The following is a 17,243-nucleotide window of genomic DNA, read 5'->3' on the forward strand; positions in this document are numbered from 1 at the left end:
TTATCCTATACAATTCCCCAGCATTCATGGGCAAAGCTTTTATTCACTTTAAAAACATAACTTTATAGCTGCCTTCTGTTACAAGGGTCCGGCGAAGAATTTGAATCCTGTTTGTAAGTTGGGGGTAGGCTGAGAAAGCGTGTTCGGAATCGTTTGAAATAGCAACAGAAAAAAACGGCATCAATTGAGGGCTTAAATATACATTTTCTCTTGTTTGCTAAACCTTACATTCTTTATTCTTGTTGAAAGGGAATGTCTGTGTAGTTACTGTTTTAAATTCAGTGTTTGTTAGTCTGCCAAGACTGCACCTGTTAGATTTAATGGTTGTTCCAAATTCTGGGGGACATCAATAAGTTATTGCCAGTACTGATGAAACAAGCATAAAAGTATTCAACATTAAAATACAAAAATGTTGAGCTATATGTTCATATATTTCTTGCTTGAAAGGTACAGAAGACAGAATTTGGAAATAAATGTTAACAATTTGGGAGCTGTCAGTTAATATGCAACATCAAGCCATTCAGGGAGCATTAGATCAAGAGTCACACAATAATTCTACAATAGCATTAATATTACTTACAAGCTCAATGCCACAAACAACATTGGAATTTTTATTTTTCTCACTTACCCGTACACTTTTCACTTAAAGGTGCATTCCAGATTAGTCCCAGCTTGATGGACAGGACTGACAGCATGGCAGAAGGCATTGGTGCAATTGGATGCATGACTGGACCAGCACATGAGAGTCAGATATCCAACAGATAATAGCTGTTACTCATGATAAGAGACACTTTCTATTACCAGGTAGTGTCATATGAGTAGTCATGTAGCTGGGAGGTGGTGGAGACTGGCACTGACTGCGCACACCAGAGACCAGCCCCTCCCCAGGATAATCCATTAGATTCAGAGCTGTTGATTCATGGTGCATTGGTGCCAAGACTGCCCACTGACCTCAGAGATCAGACCACGACCTCAGCCGCGATGTCGTCAGTTACACCATGACACCACACTGAGCCTGGCTCTCTGCTTCAGCTGTAATGCTGTCAGTTACACTGTGACACCACACTGAGCCTGGCTCTCTGCTTCAGCTGTAATGCTGTCAGTTACACTGTGACACCACACTGAGCCTGGCTCTCTGCTTCAGCCGCGATGTCGTCAGTTACACTGTGACACCACGCTGAGCCTGGCTCTCTGCTTCAGCTGTAATGCTGTCAGTTACACTGTGACACCACGCTGAGCCTGACTCTCTGCTTCAGCTGTAATGCTGTCAGTTACACTGTGACACCACACTGAGCCTGGCTCTCTGCTTCAGCTGTAATGCTGTCAGTTACACTGTGACACCACACTGAGCCTGGCTCTCTGCTTCAGCTGTAATGCTGTCAGTTACACTGTGACACCACACTGAGCCTGGCTCTCTGCTTCAGCTGTAATGCTGTCAGTTACACTGTGACACCACGCTGAGCCTGGCTCTCTGCTTCAGCTGTAATGCTGTCAGTTACACTGTGACACCACGCTGAGCCTGGCTCTCTGCTTCAGCTGTAATGCTGTCAGTTACACTGTGACACCACACTGAGCCTGGCTCTCTGCTTCAGCTGTAATGCTGTCAGTTACACTGTGACACCACGCTGAGCCTGGCTCTCTGCTTCAGCTGTAATGCTGTCAGTTACACTGTGACACCACGCTGAGCCTGGCTCTCTGCTTCAGCTGTAATGCTGTCAGTTACACTGTGACACCACGCTGAGCCTGGCTCTCTGCTTCAGCTGTAATGTCATCAGTTACTGTGGGTGTCGCAGCCAGGGCTGTGGGTGGGGCTGTGGGTGGGATTATCGGGCTGCGGGTGGGGCAGTGGGTGGGGCAGTGGGCTGTGGGTGGTGCTGTGGGTGGGGCTGTGGGCTGTGGGTGGTGCTGTGGGTGGGGCTGTGGGCTGTGGGTGGGGCTGTGGGTGGGGCTGTGGGCTGTGGGTGGTGCTATGGGCTGTGGGCTGTGGGTGGGGCTGTGGGCTGTGGTTGGTGCTGTGGGTGGGGCTGTGGGCTGCGGGTGGGGCTGTGGGCTGTGGTTGGTGCTGTGGGTGGGGCTGTGGGCTGTGGTTGGTGCTGTGGGTGGGGCTGTGGGCTGCGGGTGGGGCTGTGGGCTGTGGTTGGTGCTGTGGGTGGGGCTGTGGGATGCGGGTGGGGCTGTGGGCTGTGGGTGGGGCTGCGTGCTCTTCCAGGACGGCTCGCGGTTTCTACAGGCCAGATTGTGAGTGTGGTACTGGGGGACCCGTCTCAGAGACTGCAGGGAGGAGAGGCAGCTGTAATTCTTGGACAGCATATTTACAAACAGCAGGCCATGCATCCGTGTATGACAATACGGCGGAACAGTAAATCAAGTCTTCTGGAGCAAGTGATACCAAATTCATTTCCAACGACTGTTTACAACGTGTCCAGGGAATCAGAAGCACAGCAGGGCTGGACAAGAAATAGAAAGGGTAGGAGTGAAAATTAAGCAATTCCTATAAACCACGTTCTGTTTTAGAAAAATGCAATATCTCTTAATTAAACAACCAACCACCATATTACTGAATCCTATAGGCTTTGCATTTACACAGTGAGAGCAGCGCATAACCTCCTATAAAGCTGTGTCGTCACAGCATGAAACCCAGTGACGTTGCCTAGCAACTATTCCCTTACTCAAAAACAGCAGCACACTGCCGTGCCTCCCTGTACCTCTCTATTTAAACATTTTCTTGGAAATAATTGATATTGTAGCAAAATCACTTGTCCAGGAGAGTGAGGTACTACATCATTAAGATGTGGAATGTTGAACCAGCTCACAGCGATGCCCAGCAAAACTGGCACCTTCCCCCTTTAATCCTTACAGCACGTTAATCCTGTACTTCCACACCTAAAGCAATCAAATTCATCAGCTGGATCTCTGTCGTGAGCATCTGAATGGAGAGATTATGATCAATTTCTCTTGAAATGCACTGTCCCTTGGACAATGGAGTCTGCAAAATAAATAAATCATAAAATAAATAAATCATGAAATGATAAGAAGAATAATAAAACCCACTTTGCAATTAAATCTGCAGTTTTGCAGCTACAGCCTACACAAGAAACCCTGGTTCAATGGCTTGAGAAGTGGGAAAGAGGTATTTACCAATCGTGAATCAGCCAGAAGTTTTGGGGGTGTGAGGAGGAGAGACAGTCTGTGAGTCAAAGAGACTTTTTCTCTGAGGAGGAGTTGGGGCTCCCGCGTTCTCAGAAACTTATTTAGTGAATTGGTATTTTTTCCAAATGAATAAGGCAGAATGTTAGCTGGACTAATAGCAGCGTATTTCAGTGGGTAGCATTCCTGATAAATGTCCCTTGCTTCAGAAAGGAGCACCTAATCTTTACATTAGCGAACTAATATTGTGTGGTAAAATATTGTTTATTTAATCATTATTAAATCATGTTGCTCAAGGCTATGTACAAATGAGCATGTTTGTCATGTGTCTCCAGTTCCGTTTCCATTCAAGACAACTTCAGACAGCTTCCCATCGCAGGCCTCCAGTACTGCTGGGAAACGCCCTCAGTGGGAGGAGCCTATTTAATGAGGATTACTTGGAAATCTTAGGAATCTTACTCCTCTTTCTCCAGTTTCTGATTCATCAAGTGTATTCAATTGCGTCCTTATTGCAAGTATACAAATTGGGATTTGTCAACATGAGGACCAGAGTTGTGCTAATGACAGTCGAGGAAGCCGTTATGAGGCTGAGAAATAAAAAAAAACTGCCTGAGATATAGGCTAAACAATAGGCTTACCAAAACAAACTGTTTGGAAGATCATTAAGAAGAAAGATCGAACTTGTGAGCTCAGTCATTGCAAAGAGGCTGGTAAGCCAAAGAAGACCTCAACAGTTGATGACCAAAGAATTCTCACCAAAATGAAGAAAAACCCCCAAACACCTGTCCAACTGGTCAGAAACAGGCCTACTTCATTTCAAATGACTGTTTATCACAGAATGTCATTACCACCCCTGGCCAAGAAGAAGTCAATTTGGGCAGTGGTACAATTTCTGTTATTTTGCCTCTCTACTCCAGCACATTGGATTTAAAATTAAACAATCAATATAAGGTTAAAGTGCCCTTTAATTTGAGGGTATTTACATATTGAGTGATCTGTGTAGGAATATCATCCCTTTTTATGTGTAATCCCTTAATTTTAGGGGACCAAAAGTAATTGGACAGTTAATTTATCAAATGTTTCGGATTAGTCTGGTGTATTCAATCGCTTCCATAGTTCAGGTATAAGAAATCTTTCAATATCTATCAAACAATTTGCTTGCCAATACAAATAATTTGAATTTAGTCTGTCCATCAACATAGTGAATATGAGAGAACATGCAAATTAAATTAGACAAAAGTTAATCTGTTCAACTTCATAAATCAGGTGGTGGCTTAAAAAATTTGCCCCACATATTAGGATAGTTTGAGGAACGGGGAGTGTCAGCCCCCCCACTGTGAGGAACAGGGAGTGTACTTAATTTAAGAGAACCTCCTTAGGACACATGCTATTTTGGATTCTATCAAGTACCACATGATTTTAGACCAAAATCTGTCAGTCTCTGCCAGGAAGTTAAAATCCTATGATCTAAAAAAAACAAAAACGACAATGGCAATAATTGTGGAGTTACAGTGTTTTATCTCAATAACTAGTGAATGCAGGATAAGAGTCTCTACATTCGTACTTGCAAATATAAAGGCAATACTGCACATTCACACAGATTACAGACGCACAAAACAACATCCTGTGCTAGAGTATGTGCAATTACTATGTAAGACATTCCATTTCTCCTTTTTTCATTGTGAGAGTATTTATTATTCCTGATAAAACTAAAACAGAAAGTCTCAGTATCCCCTGAGATGAGGACTTTTGTAAAAGCTTTTTCTTGATTCAGTATTTGATGAGCAGTATTTGCAGTATTTGCAGTATTTGCAGTATTTGCTGTATTTGCTGTATTTGCAGTATTTGCAGTATTTGCTGATCAATATTTAGTTTTCATGAACCAGATTTAATTACATGCATTTTTACTGAAATGTTGAGCCAGAGGAAAAATGCATGTGATTAATCTGGTCTGGTCTCGGGTTATTTTGGTTATTTTTAAGAGGAAACAACATGGAACATCATACAATGACACTTGAGCAGACATAATGCCAATTTAGTGTACAATAAATACAGAAATATCTTGGGATAGGGGGCTACAACTAGCAAATTAGCTGATGTGACTGTTTTAAAAACACTGCGACTTCTCCCATTTGCAGTGCCCACTCACTGGAAATTCTCAGTAATAAAATGGCCTGCTGTAACATTTTGAGAGCGATTTGTTTATTCCAGTTTATCTAAATCCTTATGATTGGGCAACCTTAATTTAAGACTTGAAAACACTGTAGTCCCATATGCAAATGCACACCATAGTTCAGACTGTACTCTGCTTCTGGGCAAGCCAAAGAACAGAATGCAAATGTGTTTATTCAAATACAGTGCTCTCTACACAAAGACTGCATGGGCCATTTCTGTGCCGCCTATATAGCTCCTGATCATTTATTATTGCACTCAGTCAAGAAATGTAAACAATATAGCATGTAGAGACGTGTAACCAACCGGTGCTTTAATCCTTAGTCTCACGTTGTTACTGTTACTTCTGTTACTTCTGTTACTTCTCCACTCTCTATAGAAACTATTAGACAGCACAGGTGCATCAACATTTACACTATCATTAAGGACTACATAGAAACAGCTTGTCAGCAAAAGTTGCAAAACATGGATACACCAAGCATATTTATACAAATAATATTAGAAAGAGAGTCAAACAGTGTCAATATGATTCATTACATGCCACACCTAAAAGTCCAAATCTAAAATATGGAGTTTCACAAAGGTTTGCCCATTTGCCCATTATTGCCCATGAAGGAAAAGTTAAGGAAAATGTTATTTACTATTATTATTTCTTTGGCACACAGAACATCTGTTAAGCTGCCTTTTTAAAAAGAGGATTGCCATGCTAAATGATCATGGATTAGTATGACTGTACAGTCCCCTCCAAAAGTATTGGAACAGCAAGGTCAAAAGATGTTCATGAGATGACAGATCTGAATTTCAGCTTTTATATCCTGGTATTTTTATCTAGATTTGTTAAACAACTTTGAACATATCACTTTGTACCAGACCACCCAATATTTAGGTGAGAAAAAGTATTCGAACATATGACAGGTGTTTCTTTTTGGAAATGGAAACTGGACTGGATGCGACCCAGGTTGTAAATGATAGCTATGATTGAAGTGAAGGTGCTGTGGCTAGCGTAAAACCATTTGTTGACATTTAATTTCAATTGAGTGACATTATGGCGAAAAGATTAACTCACTCAGTCCTCACTATGCATATTAGAGGAAGGATAAGTTATTTGAAACCCCATCTAGCGCCCACAAGAAGAAAGGCAATCCCAACCGAAATACCAATTCACCAACCGAGAGCACGAGGCTGCCTCTCTAGCTTCTCTCGATTTAGCCTCCACCTCCATGAGTGGATGCCATGTTCACTCACAACCTGTGTCTTTCTGCAAGTAGTGTGATGAGCGTCTGGAGACGCCGTGGTGAACGTTATGCTGCCTGTAACATCATCCAGCATGACCGGTTTGGCGGTGGGTCAGTGATGGTCTGAGGAGGCAGATCCTTGGAGGGTTGCACAGATCTCCATGTCATAGCCAATGGTACCCTGACTGCTGTTAGGTACTGGAATGAAATCCTCCAGACCGATTGTCAGACCTTAAGCTGGTGCAGTGGGCCCTGGGTTCCTCCTGGTGCAGGACAATGCCCGGCTGCATGTGGCCATAGTGTGTAGGCAGTTCTTGGATGAGGAAGGCATTGATGCCATTGACTGGCCCTCACGTTCCCCTGACCTAAATCCAATTGAGCACCTATGGGGTATCGGTGCATCCGACTCCACCAAGTACTGCCACAGACTGTCCAGGAGTTCACTGATGCCCTGATCCAGGTCTGGGAGGAGATCCCCCAGGACACCATCCACCGACTCATCAGGAGCATGCCCAGACATTATCAGGAGTGCGTACAGGCACACGGGGGCCATACACACTACTGAGTCACATTATGAGTTGCTGTGATAAAATTCACACAAGTTGGATCAGCTTTTGATTAAAATTTTTTACTTGTGATTTTGAATCCAGCCCTCAATGGGTTGATGATTTTGGTTTCCTTTGACCGTTGTTACGTCATTTTGTTTTCAACAAATGATACAATGTACATCAGTAAAGATTTTCAACTTGAATAAATCGTTCATCAAAATCTGATGTGTCCCTTAAGCGTTCCCTTCATTTTTTTGAGCAGTGTATGTTCATACATACACATATACCCTAAAATATTAACGAGTGGCAGGTTGTAATGGATGCAGCCCTCCGTATGGGTGCGTGAGGATCACAGCACTAATTACAGGTAGAAGTTGTAGTAAAACTAAGTGATAGAGAATTCCTAAGCCATGTCCCTGTTGTATTGATACACAATCTTTACATATGCAAATGCATTTCTGAGATCTTTGCAGAAAAAGGGACTTGTGGTTCATTACCTATTCTCACTGATTCACAAGAAAAGCTGCCATTCATTTATCAAATAGCTAGTGGCTTACATAAAACCAGCGCAATTTGGAGAGAAATCTTTCACCACGGCAGTGGAACTGGTGAAAATGAGCTGCGGTCTTGTGTACATGAGGGTAATCTGCCAGTGCAGCCAGTGCATGAGAAGCGGTGGAGGAGACCTGCTCTGCACTCTCCTGGATCCTTGCAGGATGTTCCAGTCTAACTGGATATCCCAAATTCAGATGAAGTGAAAGGGGAGAGGAGGGGGAAAGGTTTCTCTGAAGTTCCACTCTACCGCAGCGAGAAGAGAAGTAATTCAGTGTTTCGGGTGTGTCCATTGCCAGCGCTGGTCTTCAGTGTTCATCTTCTCTTTCAGGGGTCAGGAATGTGGAACAAAGGATGCTATCTCTGATATTTATAAGGTAGTCTTTTTGTTAATTGCTAGCAGCACTAATCATGTAGGTTGACATACAGATGCAAAAATTAAGGCAAAAGGCAGTGTAAATCCATCATCATTCCAGCCAAGGGCTTTGTGAAAGGGTAAAGAGTTAATTGGAGTACTCTTGAAATGGTGAAATGGTTTGCTTGTGTGTTGTACAATCGTAACATGTTGAGGAAGAAAAGAATTAAGCTGCCTGTTGCATTTATTTGTTTATGTGTAATATATAATAAACCAATTACATGAATTACTTCATTTATTGACATAAATAACAATAAATGTTAATAAATGTTTCGACACAAATAATCCTCTTTTTAAAGAATATCAGGCAGCACATTCAATTCAGAATTTTATATTGTGTATTTTTATATTGTATAAATGGGAGGTTTTACCTGACAGTCTCAGCTATTTATTGAGCATCAGTACGAGAATAAATAATTTTATTTTTGAAATTTTCTCTGATGCTTTCAAGTCACAATTTATTAGGGACATATTAAATTTAATTAACTATTTTGCCTGGAAAATAGGAGAGGGATGTTGTCCAATCTATTTTCAGGTGATGTATGATAGGAATGGAGATTTGGCGTAAAGCCTGAGGCTGATGACCTGGCTCTGCTCGTGAGCGTGCCCACCACCTGCAGGGCGGAGGAGCGGGGGCTGGGATACAGAGCGGCAGCACAAAGAATAGACAACTTCATGTTTTTTTCATATTTCGAGCGCTGTCTCTCCCTCCCGTATCCTGTACGCTCGTACATTCTGTGCTATCGGATGCGCTGGCGAGCCGGTGATTTGATTGACTTCCCCGACGTGCTCACATCGGAGATGTTTAAGAGATGGAGTATCTGAGGGAATGACAAATGGAACCAACTGGAGCAAAGAGGCTTTGAAACCATTAGCATGGAGACTATTTTTAGTTGTAGGTACTAGTAATTCATGACGTGGGAACCTCATTACTGGTATTTATGGAACGGGGATTGAAATAGAAAGAGGATCCTGGCTCCCTGTGGACCCATTCACCCCTTCAGTAGTTGTGGGTAAAGCGAGCCCAGGAAAGGGAAATATGCTGACTGATGGATTTTTTGTTGTAGTGCTTTACATCTAATAATGATTTTGGAGACTAAGCTAACCCCAAATGTAATTAGGCATAAGCTAGGAAGCTCGAGTGGACAACAAATCCTGGTGATCTTGTCTGTTAGTAAACAATCATACATCTCGATTACTAATTATTTCACATAATTATTTATAGCCTGTCTGTGCCCTGGGCCCTAGCCCAGCAGGTATGTGTAAAATACGGTGATGTTTTGATGCAAGTCTCACATTTCTCACAAAGCTGTGGTACATCCAAAGGAAGACTTGTCCATGTGGCAGGTTCCTTCTTTCACAGTTGTATCAGTCATTTAGGAGGCTGCCAGCTAATTGTACAAGCTCCTACCGGCAGAATGTATGTACTCTAGCAATCAATTGCTGGCCAGTTCAACCCAGAATGGATTAAAGTGCTTGTACTAATGGGAAGCATATGATTAAGTTTGAAATATCATTGTCTAGTAATCTGTAGTGGAGTGCGCATTTCAGACCAAGGCATTCTGTGTGTCTGCAAAACCACCTCAAAATCATACACAACCACATCACCATTATGCAACAAAAAACCAACCAAACCAACCCCCAGACCAACCCCCAAACCAGCCACCACACCAGCCCCCGAACCAGCCACCAATCCAACCCCCAGACCAACCCCCAGACCAACCCCCAAACCAGCCACCAAACCAGCCCCCAAACCAGCCCCCAGACCAACCCCCAAACCAGCCACTAAACCAGCCCCCAAACCAGCCCCCAGACCAACCCCCAGACCAACCCCCAAACCAACCACCAAACCAGCCCCCAAACCAGCCCCCAGACCAACCCCCAAACCAGCCACTAAACCAGCCCCCAAACCAGCCCCCAGACCAACCCCCAGACCAACCCCCAAACCAACCACCAAACCAGTCTCCAAACCAGCCTCCAAACCAACCCCCAAACCAGCCTCCAAACCAGCCTCCAAACCAACCACCAAACCAGCCTTCAAACCAGCCACCAAGCACACAAAGGAAAGCTCTTTGGATGCTATCAGCACCATGTGTCCAACACAAGCAATAGCATGTAGTAGCACGTAGCAGCACGTAGTAGCATCATCCTGTGTCTTTACTTCATTACGAATATTCATTGTAACCACCAGCTATGCAAACACACCCCAGCTGGGTCTATTACTCATTTGTTCTCTCAACAAAAAGCAATAAAGCAAGCAGGCTGCAGTGGAAAAAATACAATGAACTCACCAGTGCTGTTCATCCAAACATCCATCAAAATCCATCCTGGTTTTCCGTGTTCATGCGCTGGGCAGTGATGTGGTCGTACAGAGTCTGCTCGGGTACTCCCCTCTGGGCCTCCGCCTTTAGCTGTCTTCACTTACGGCCGCTAGCTAGCTACAGCTACGTACAGTTCAAGTCTGCGCCACCAACCCACTGCCTTCACTCTGTCGCTCACACAGGCCGAATTCGGCCCCTACGCCGCCGCAGAAAGCCAATGCATGTGGCGTTGAAGCTACGAAACTGTGTTAGGGCTGGATTGGGCTTCTGTATTTGTTTCATTTTTTAAAAAGCTGCATCTAAAACCTTTTCGGCATTTCAAGAGAGATAATATGTGCATAAGAGGGCCAACCTGATATGAACTTTTGAACAATCAAATATTATTATCAATTGAGCTTAATATATCAGCAACAGGTTAGAATACAAATGCAACAAATGGCTCTCTGTAGCCGCTGTCAAGGGCAGGTAAGTTATATCTATATGCAGTGCTGTGATTGGCATTTGTGTGGTATATTTTAACTCAAGTGCCCAAGTGCTGAAAATGCCTGTAATTCATCCAGGTCAATTCACATGTCATGATCAGCGGTTAAGAGGCAGCAGTAGCTGTGCTTTCGTTCCCAGCGCGGTGACTCAAAGCAGCCATAGTATGGGATCTTTCTCCTTCACTCTGAAGTGAAACTGGCCCAGCGTCTGTTCCCACGGTATGATACAAATTGTTTTTGCATTAACACCACTATTTCAGGTGCATTTTGAGATCATTAAGATACTAAAATATCCTACATTTTCACTTGTCCACAACCCCAGCAACCCCCCGTCACACCCACCCAGCTGAAAGGCAAGGAAAAAGCATTTATGAAAACAGAAAGAGAAATTACTTTTTTCCATTGTAAAACCAGTGTTGCAAATGAAATAATATCCAGAAGTGTGATTGTTTTAGAGTTTGGAGGCTGAATGGTACAGGGTCCCACTCCGCGTCTTCTTCTGGGCTGCAAGCTCGCTAGAGCCCGAGCTAGTTAGCCAATCAAGTCTATTATGCCTGCAGTTTTGCTTTAGTTTTCTGCTAATTAATAAAATAATAATGTTATTACAATTGCCTAATTTATTGATAATGATCTGATAATGATATTCTGAACTTCATGCAGCTTCACGCTGAATGTTTGCTGGTTTTTTTATTTATATGGTGGACCTTAAATATCTTGGGCATCTGTATAATTCAATAAGACCATGAAATTCTTCTTGCAAGTGGAACTTGCAGTTATTCATAACACATGGGTTGTATTTCACTGCACCACCCAATCTGTCTAAACATGTGAAAGCATTTTTAAAAGGATAAAAATAGCCAGCCTTGTCACAAATAGCATTGTTTGCAGTAGCTGTTTGTGCAAAATAGGTCCCTGATTGTTTCCAGCTGTTATATTATGTGAATGACATAAAAACATACAACAAATACATTATTATAAATACATATTATAATGACTATTATTATTAGAAATACTAGTAGTAGCAGTAGTAATAGTAGCTTTATATTTGCTCATTTGATATTATGTGCAAAAGTTCAAGTCATTTATTTGGTTGTATTTAATGTTTTCATTGGGTTTTTTTTCATTGCTCTCTTGTTTTTAAATACTTTCCACGTGGGTTTCCTCTCAAGAATATACCTACCCATATATATTTGAATGTTCAATGAGCACTTTTTTGTATGCATGCTTATGTGCTAGTGTGTGTGTGTGTGCGTGTGTGTGTGTGTATGTTTGTGTGTGTGTGTGTGTGTGGGGTGGGGGGTGGGGGGGGGGGGTGGAATTAGTGTGTGAATGTGGAGTACGTGTGATGCAGGTGAAAAAGTGGTCTGCACCTCCCACTGAAAGGATCTGCTATTCATAAGACTGTAACTATTATTTACTGTCCAATGTAATAAATAGAATGCTGACACGCTTTGACTGTTTTCCTCAGAGCATGGTCAAGATAATGCTCTGTCTGATGTTTCACCAGTGACGACAACAGTCCACTTCAAACTGCATACAATGCAGGATTTTTACCTTGAGAACATAAAATAACCATGCTCAGTCACATCTGTGAGGCTCTGGCAGGCTTTGTCTTTGCACACATTTGCAAAATGAATCTGTGCTGCTCTGGCCCATTCTTCTCAGATGTGTCCGGGTTAGTTCTTCTCAGATGTGTCCGGGTTAGTTCTTCTCAGATGTGTCCGGGTTGGTTCTTCTCAGATGTGTCCGGGTTGGTTCTTCTCAGATGTGTCCGGGTTGGTTCTTCTCAGATGTGTCCGGGTTGGTTCTTCTCAGATGTGTCCGGGTTGGTTCTTCTCAGATGTGTCCGGGTTAGTTCTTCTCAGATGTGTCCGGGTTGGTTCTTCTCAGATGTGTCCGGGTTAGTTCTTCTCAGATGTGTCCGGGTTGGTTCTTCTCAGATGTGTCCGGGTTGGTTCTTCTCAGATGTGTCCAGGTTAGTTCTTCTCAGATGTATCCGGGTTGGTTCTTCTCAGATGTGTCCGGGTTAGTTCTTCTCAGATGTGTCCGGGTTAGTTCTTCTCAGATGTGTCCGGGTTAGTTCTTCTCAGATGTGTCCGGGTTAGTTCTTCTCAGATGTGTCCAAGTTAGTTCTTCTCAGATGTGTCCGGGTTAGTTCTTCGCAGATGTGTCTGGGTTGGTTCTTCTCAGATGTGTCCGTGTTGGTTCTTCTCAGATGTGTCCGGGTTAGTTCTTCTCAGATGTGTCCGGGTTGGTTCTTCTCAGATGTGTCCGGGTTAGTTCTTCTCAGATGTGTCCGGGTTGGTTCTTCTCAGATGTGTCTGGGTTAGTTCTTCTCAGATGTGTCCGGGTTGGTTCTTCTCAGATGTGTCCAGGTTAGTTCTTCTCAGATGTGTCCGGGACATTTCTGCGCATCACTCTTTTCTTTGGGGGGTTTCTGGGGTGGGATCACGTTTCAGCGGAGCGCCTCCTGCTAATGGAGGAGTGCCTGTACCTCCTGCTAATGGAGGAGCGTACAGCAATGCTAACCTCCAGTCGTACAGTCGTGGAGAATGTTGGCATAGCGTCCCTGGTGGACAGACTGATTTAGCTTTTTTAAATGTATTCTCTCCACATAAGAGGCACCAAAACGACAAGCAGACAAAATCAGATGTGTCCTACAGGATGATCGGCCGTACCCTCATCCAGGAATAGAGGTGCCATCTGGGCATGAAGTGTAGTCGACCTGACTGCTGAGCAGCTCAAGTGAACCACCAGAGTGAGACTAGGTGGTGGCTGAAGGCAAGTGCTTCAGAAGACGTGTGTCAGTGTACATGCAGTGTACATGCAGTGTGCATGCAGTTCACAGAGACCACTGCAATGATTTGACAGGCCCACAAATGAGGAAGAAGTGAAACATAGGGCGCGGGGCCACCACCAGGGATTTTGGGGCCCATGAAAAGATCATGCAATGTACCCCATCACCCCAGAAAACACTTTTAGTGGGCCCCTGTCATCCTCTTCCCACACCAAAATACTTATTTTGAGGTAGTTAACTCCTTCATACAAGCTCCATAGTGGCTATGCTGCTCCTCAACTCAAAGATCCAGTGTTCCTGCATCCAGACTCAGAGTGGAAGCAACACTCTGTATAGTAGCATTATTACCAGACAATACAGAGTTTCTACATAAGTGCCATAATACCACCCACGCATTTAAAGCCATTTTAACTCTGTTGGTGTAATTCTGGTTTGATGGATACATGTTTTATCCAGTAGAGAACAGTATACACTGTTCAGTGGTGTATGTATGATTTTAAGCCAGTAATGAGGATTGAAAGCCCAGTGTAGCAGAGGGAATGTTTTCTTCATTAGTTTTGCACGGTCAACTATTAGTTGTGCAGTATTATCCCTTGTTGAGACATTATTGTGGTTTTCCTCCAGCTATTGGAAGATTTTACTTATTTTGTCAAGACAGAACAAAACAGAACGTTTGAACAAAACAGACCGTATGAACAAAACAGAACGTATGAACAACACAGACCGTATGAACAAAACAGGCCGTATGAACAAAACAGAACGTATGAACAAAACAGACCGTATGAACAAAACAGAATGTATGAACAAAACAGACCGTATGAACAAAACAGAACGTATGAACAACACAGACCGTATGAACAAAACAGACCGTATGAACAAAACAGAACTTATGAACATGGCAACGATGTGCGCATTTTGTGCAGATATTACTGCTTGTAACAAAGCTATTTATGTTGTGATTGTTATATTACATTAGTCATTATAGACTACTTTTAGTCTTTGCTAATAATCCCCAGCATATTATTGTGGGCTACTAGCTAGCTGTTATGTTCATATGGGAGCATTGTTAATGTACTCGTGTGCTGATATGTGCTTGGTGAATGGAAAATTTCCCTTGGATTGATTGGAAATGTAACATTTGTAAAATCTCATCTCATCCCTATGCAACAAAAGACTACATACGTTTGAGTTCCAGAGTGAATCAGTACAGGTATGTGCATCGCAGTGTGTCACCCTGAGTTTCATTAGTCAAAACAGTTGATTTATAGTAAACATATGTGAATATTATTATGATTCACAGCAATGTACAATTCAGCCATTTTGGAGACATTAGGGGACACTAATGCTATTGTAAATGAGACAAGTGTCTTGCTTCATTTCAGGCATTTTCCATGCATCGTTGATGCTTCCATCTGGAGCTACGTATAAGGCCTTAACACTACATTAATGGGGGAGAATTGGCAGAATTGGCATCTGTGAGACAGGGCTAAGACAGAGGTAAAGTGTGAACAACCTCAAAGAGAGAATCCATTACAGCTCGCCTTGATTGAGAGGAACTAAGGATCTGAAAGTTTAAAGATATACTGACCTGAAGAGGCAGTTGTGTTTTACAGTTTTATCTTCAGACCAGCTGTAATACAAGGTTGTAAACAGCCAGATTTAGTGAATGGGATAATATAAGTGTAAAATAATTAGTCATTAGAGATAATTCAGTTGAAATAAAGGAGTCCCAAGTTGCAGATGCATTTGGGGAAGGAGCAAGTTGAAATGCAAAATATCTAAATCTCCCAAGATATTGAGAAGGGTTTTCCTGTCTTTCAATGGGCTCAATACAAACTCCTTGCTAGGTAGCCTGGTAAATTCATGCCTATAGTGAGAGACTCCATACTTCATTAGTATATCTGAGTCAGGCGATTCATATCACAATTCAAGGTTAATGTTAGCAATTACATTATATGCATCACCAATGCTATTATCAAGCTATTGCCGAATATTAACTAGTGTGAATTTTCCACCCTGATGGTAAATTCAAGCAGTGACAGCCATAGCCTATCCGATCAAAATGTCATGGAAAACTAAAATGAGATTTTTCTATAAGTTGGAAATGGCCACATCTTTCTTACGCAAAAAGTTTTTCAATGTACCTATTCTCTCAAATTCAAAGTGAACTGTATCCAACCCTGTCGCCACCTAACACACCAATTTGCATTCCCTCTAAATTTGAGTGAAATACAGACCTCGTGTATTCTAGTTGCTGCACGAAACACGGATGTGTGTGTGTGCAATAGAAATTATAAATAATTGTTGCATTGTGTGTACAATTTTACAATTTTCTGGTGAAAAAGGCTATCAACAGCACAAAGGGACATAGAGTAGATTTGAGTAAGTGTCCATTTTAAGAAGGACAGAACAGCTTAAATGGATCCTGGCATCATACTGTATACTGTAAAACATTAAGATTAAATTTCTGTGGATTACCAGGTGAGACACATCACTTTCTCTCAGGAAAGCTCAGTGTTTTTGCTAAAGTACTGACGGGTAATAGACTAAACTCCCTTTCGAATAAAAATAAAAGAAAATAGGGTCCAGAAACAGCCTCTTGTGTTGGTTGGCTGTGCTTGGATTTGCATGGGTTCCACACTCTTTCAGCCTTATGCTCACCTGTTTGCTGTTTGCTGTTTCTAAAAAACAGCCGCAGCAGTATAATTGAAGATAGTGGAACCTCGGCCACTTAGTTATTTCTCTCATGATGGTATCTGCTTTTCGTCCTGCTGGTCTGCGAGCTTTCATGCTATGTGAGACCTGACCTCTGCTTTTTTATCCAACAACTTTTTTGTGCTCAGTATTTTGTTTTTATTTATTTATTTTTGATCCCTTCTAACCATTGAGACATTCGATTGCTCAGTGACCATGATTCTGGTCTGTAAAGATCATGATTCTGGTCTTTAAAGAGGTTCACAGCAGTGAGATTATCAGCCTCTGCCATTGCAGGAATGCTTTCAATGTATACAGTGAAAGGCAGCCAGTTCAGAGCAGTGAGATTCATGACCCAGTCTCTGACACTTAAGTCAGTTTAGCTGGTCCACTGTGTGTTGTGTGTATTTTTTACTTTGCTTTAATATCTTTTTTGTGCTTGATATTAAGGTTAATGATATTTACAGTCATATATTCAATAATAGTCAAGCTATTGGGGGGGGGGGGTATCCAGGTAATGCTGTTAATGGAAATGTATCTATTCCAGTTTTATTTGTTCAAGTACTGCTGTTTGAAGTAGACTTATTTTATTCCAGCTAAGGGGGTCTGGGTCTGTGAGTGCAGTTGTATTATTAGTCAGAAGTCATCGTGATCATGTGGTGTATTCTAGTTGGGCTACGAATGTAAAGTGCAACCTTGCGCATCACGTTGAGCAGTCTTTGCAAGCTTTCAAAGCAACGTAAAATAGTGCATCTTAAAAACCTTCGTAGAAAGTTGAATGTGCAGCAAAAAGAAATCACAAGATCACCAGAGGACCATAAAAAATATCATCATCAAAAATCATTCTGTTCTAAAGTATCTAAATCAGCATGACACACTG

Source organism: Conger conger, chromosome 6 (genome assembly GCF_963514075.1).
Source record: "Conger conger chromosome 6, fConCon1.1, whole genome shotgun sequence".
NCBI lineage: Eukaryota > Metazoa > Chordata > Actinopteri > Anguilliformes > Congridae > Conger > Conger conger.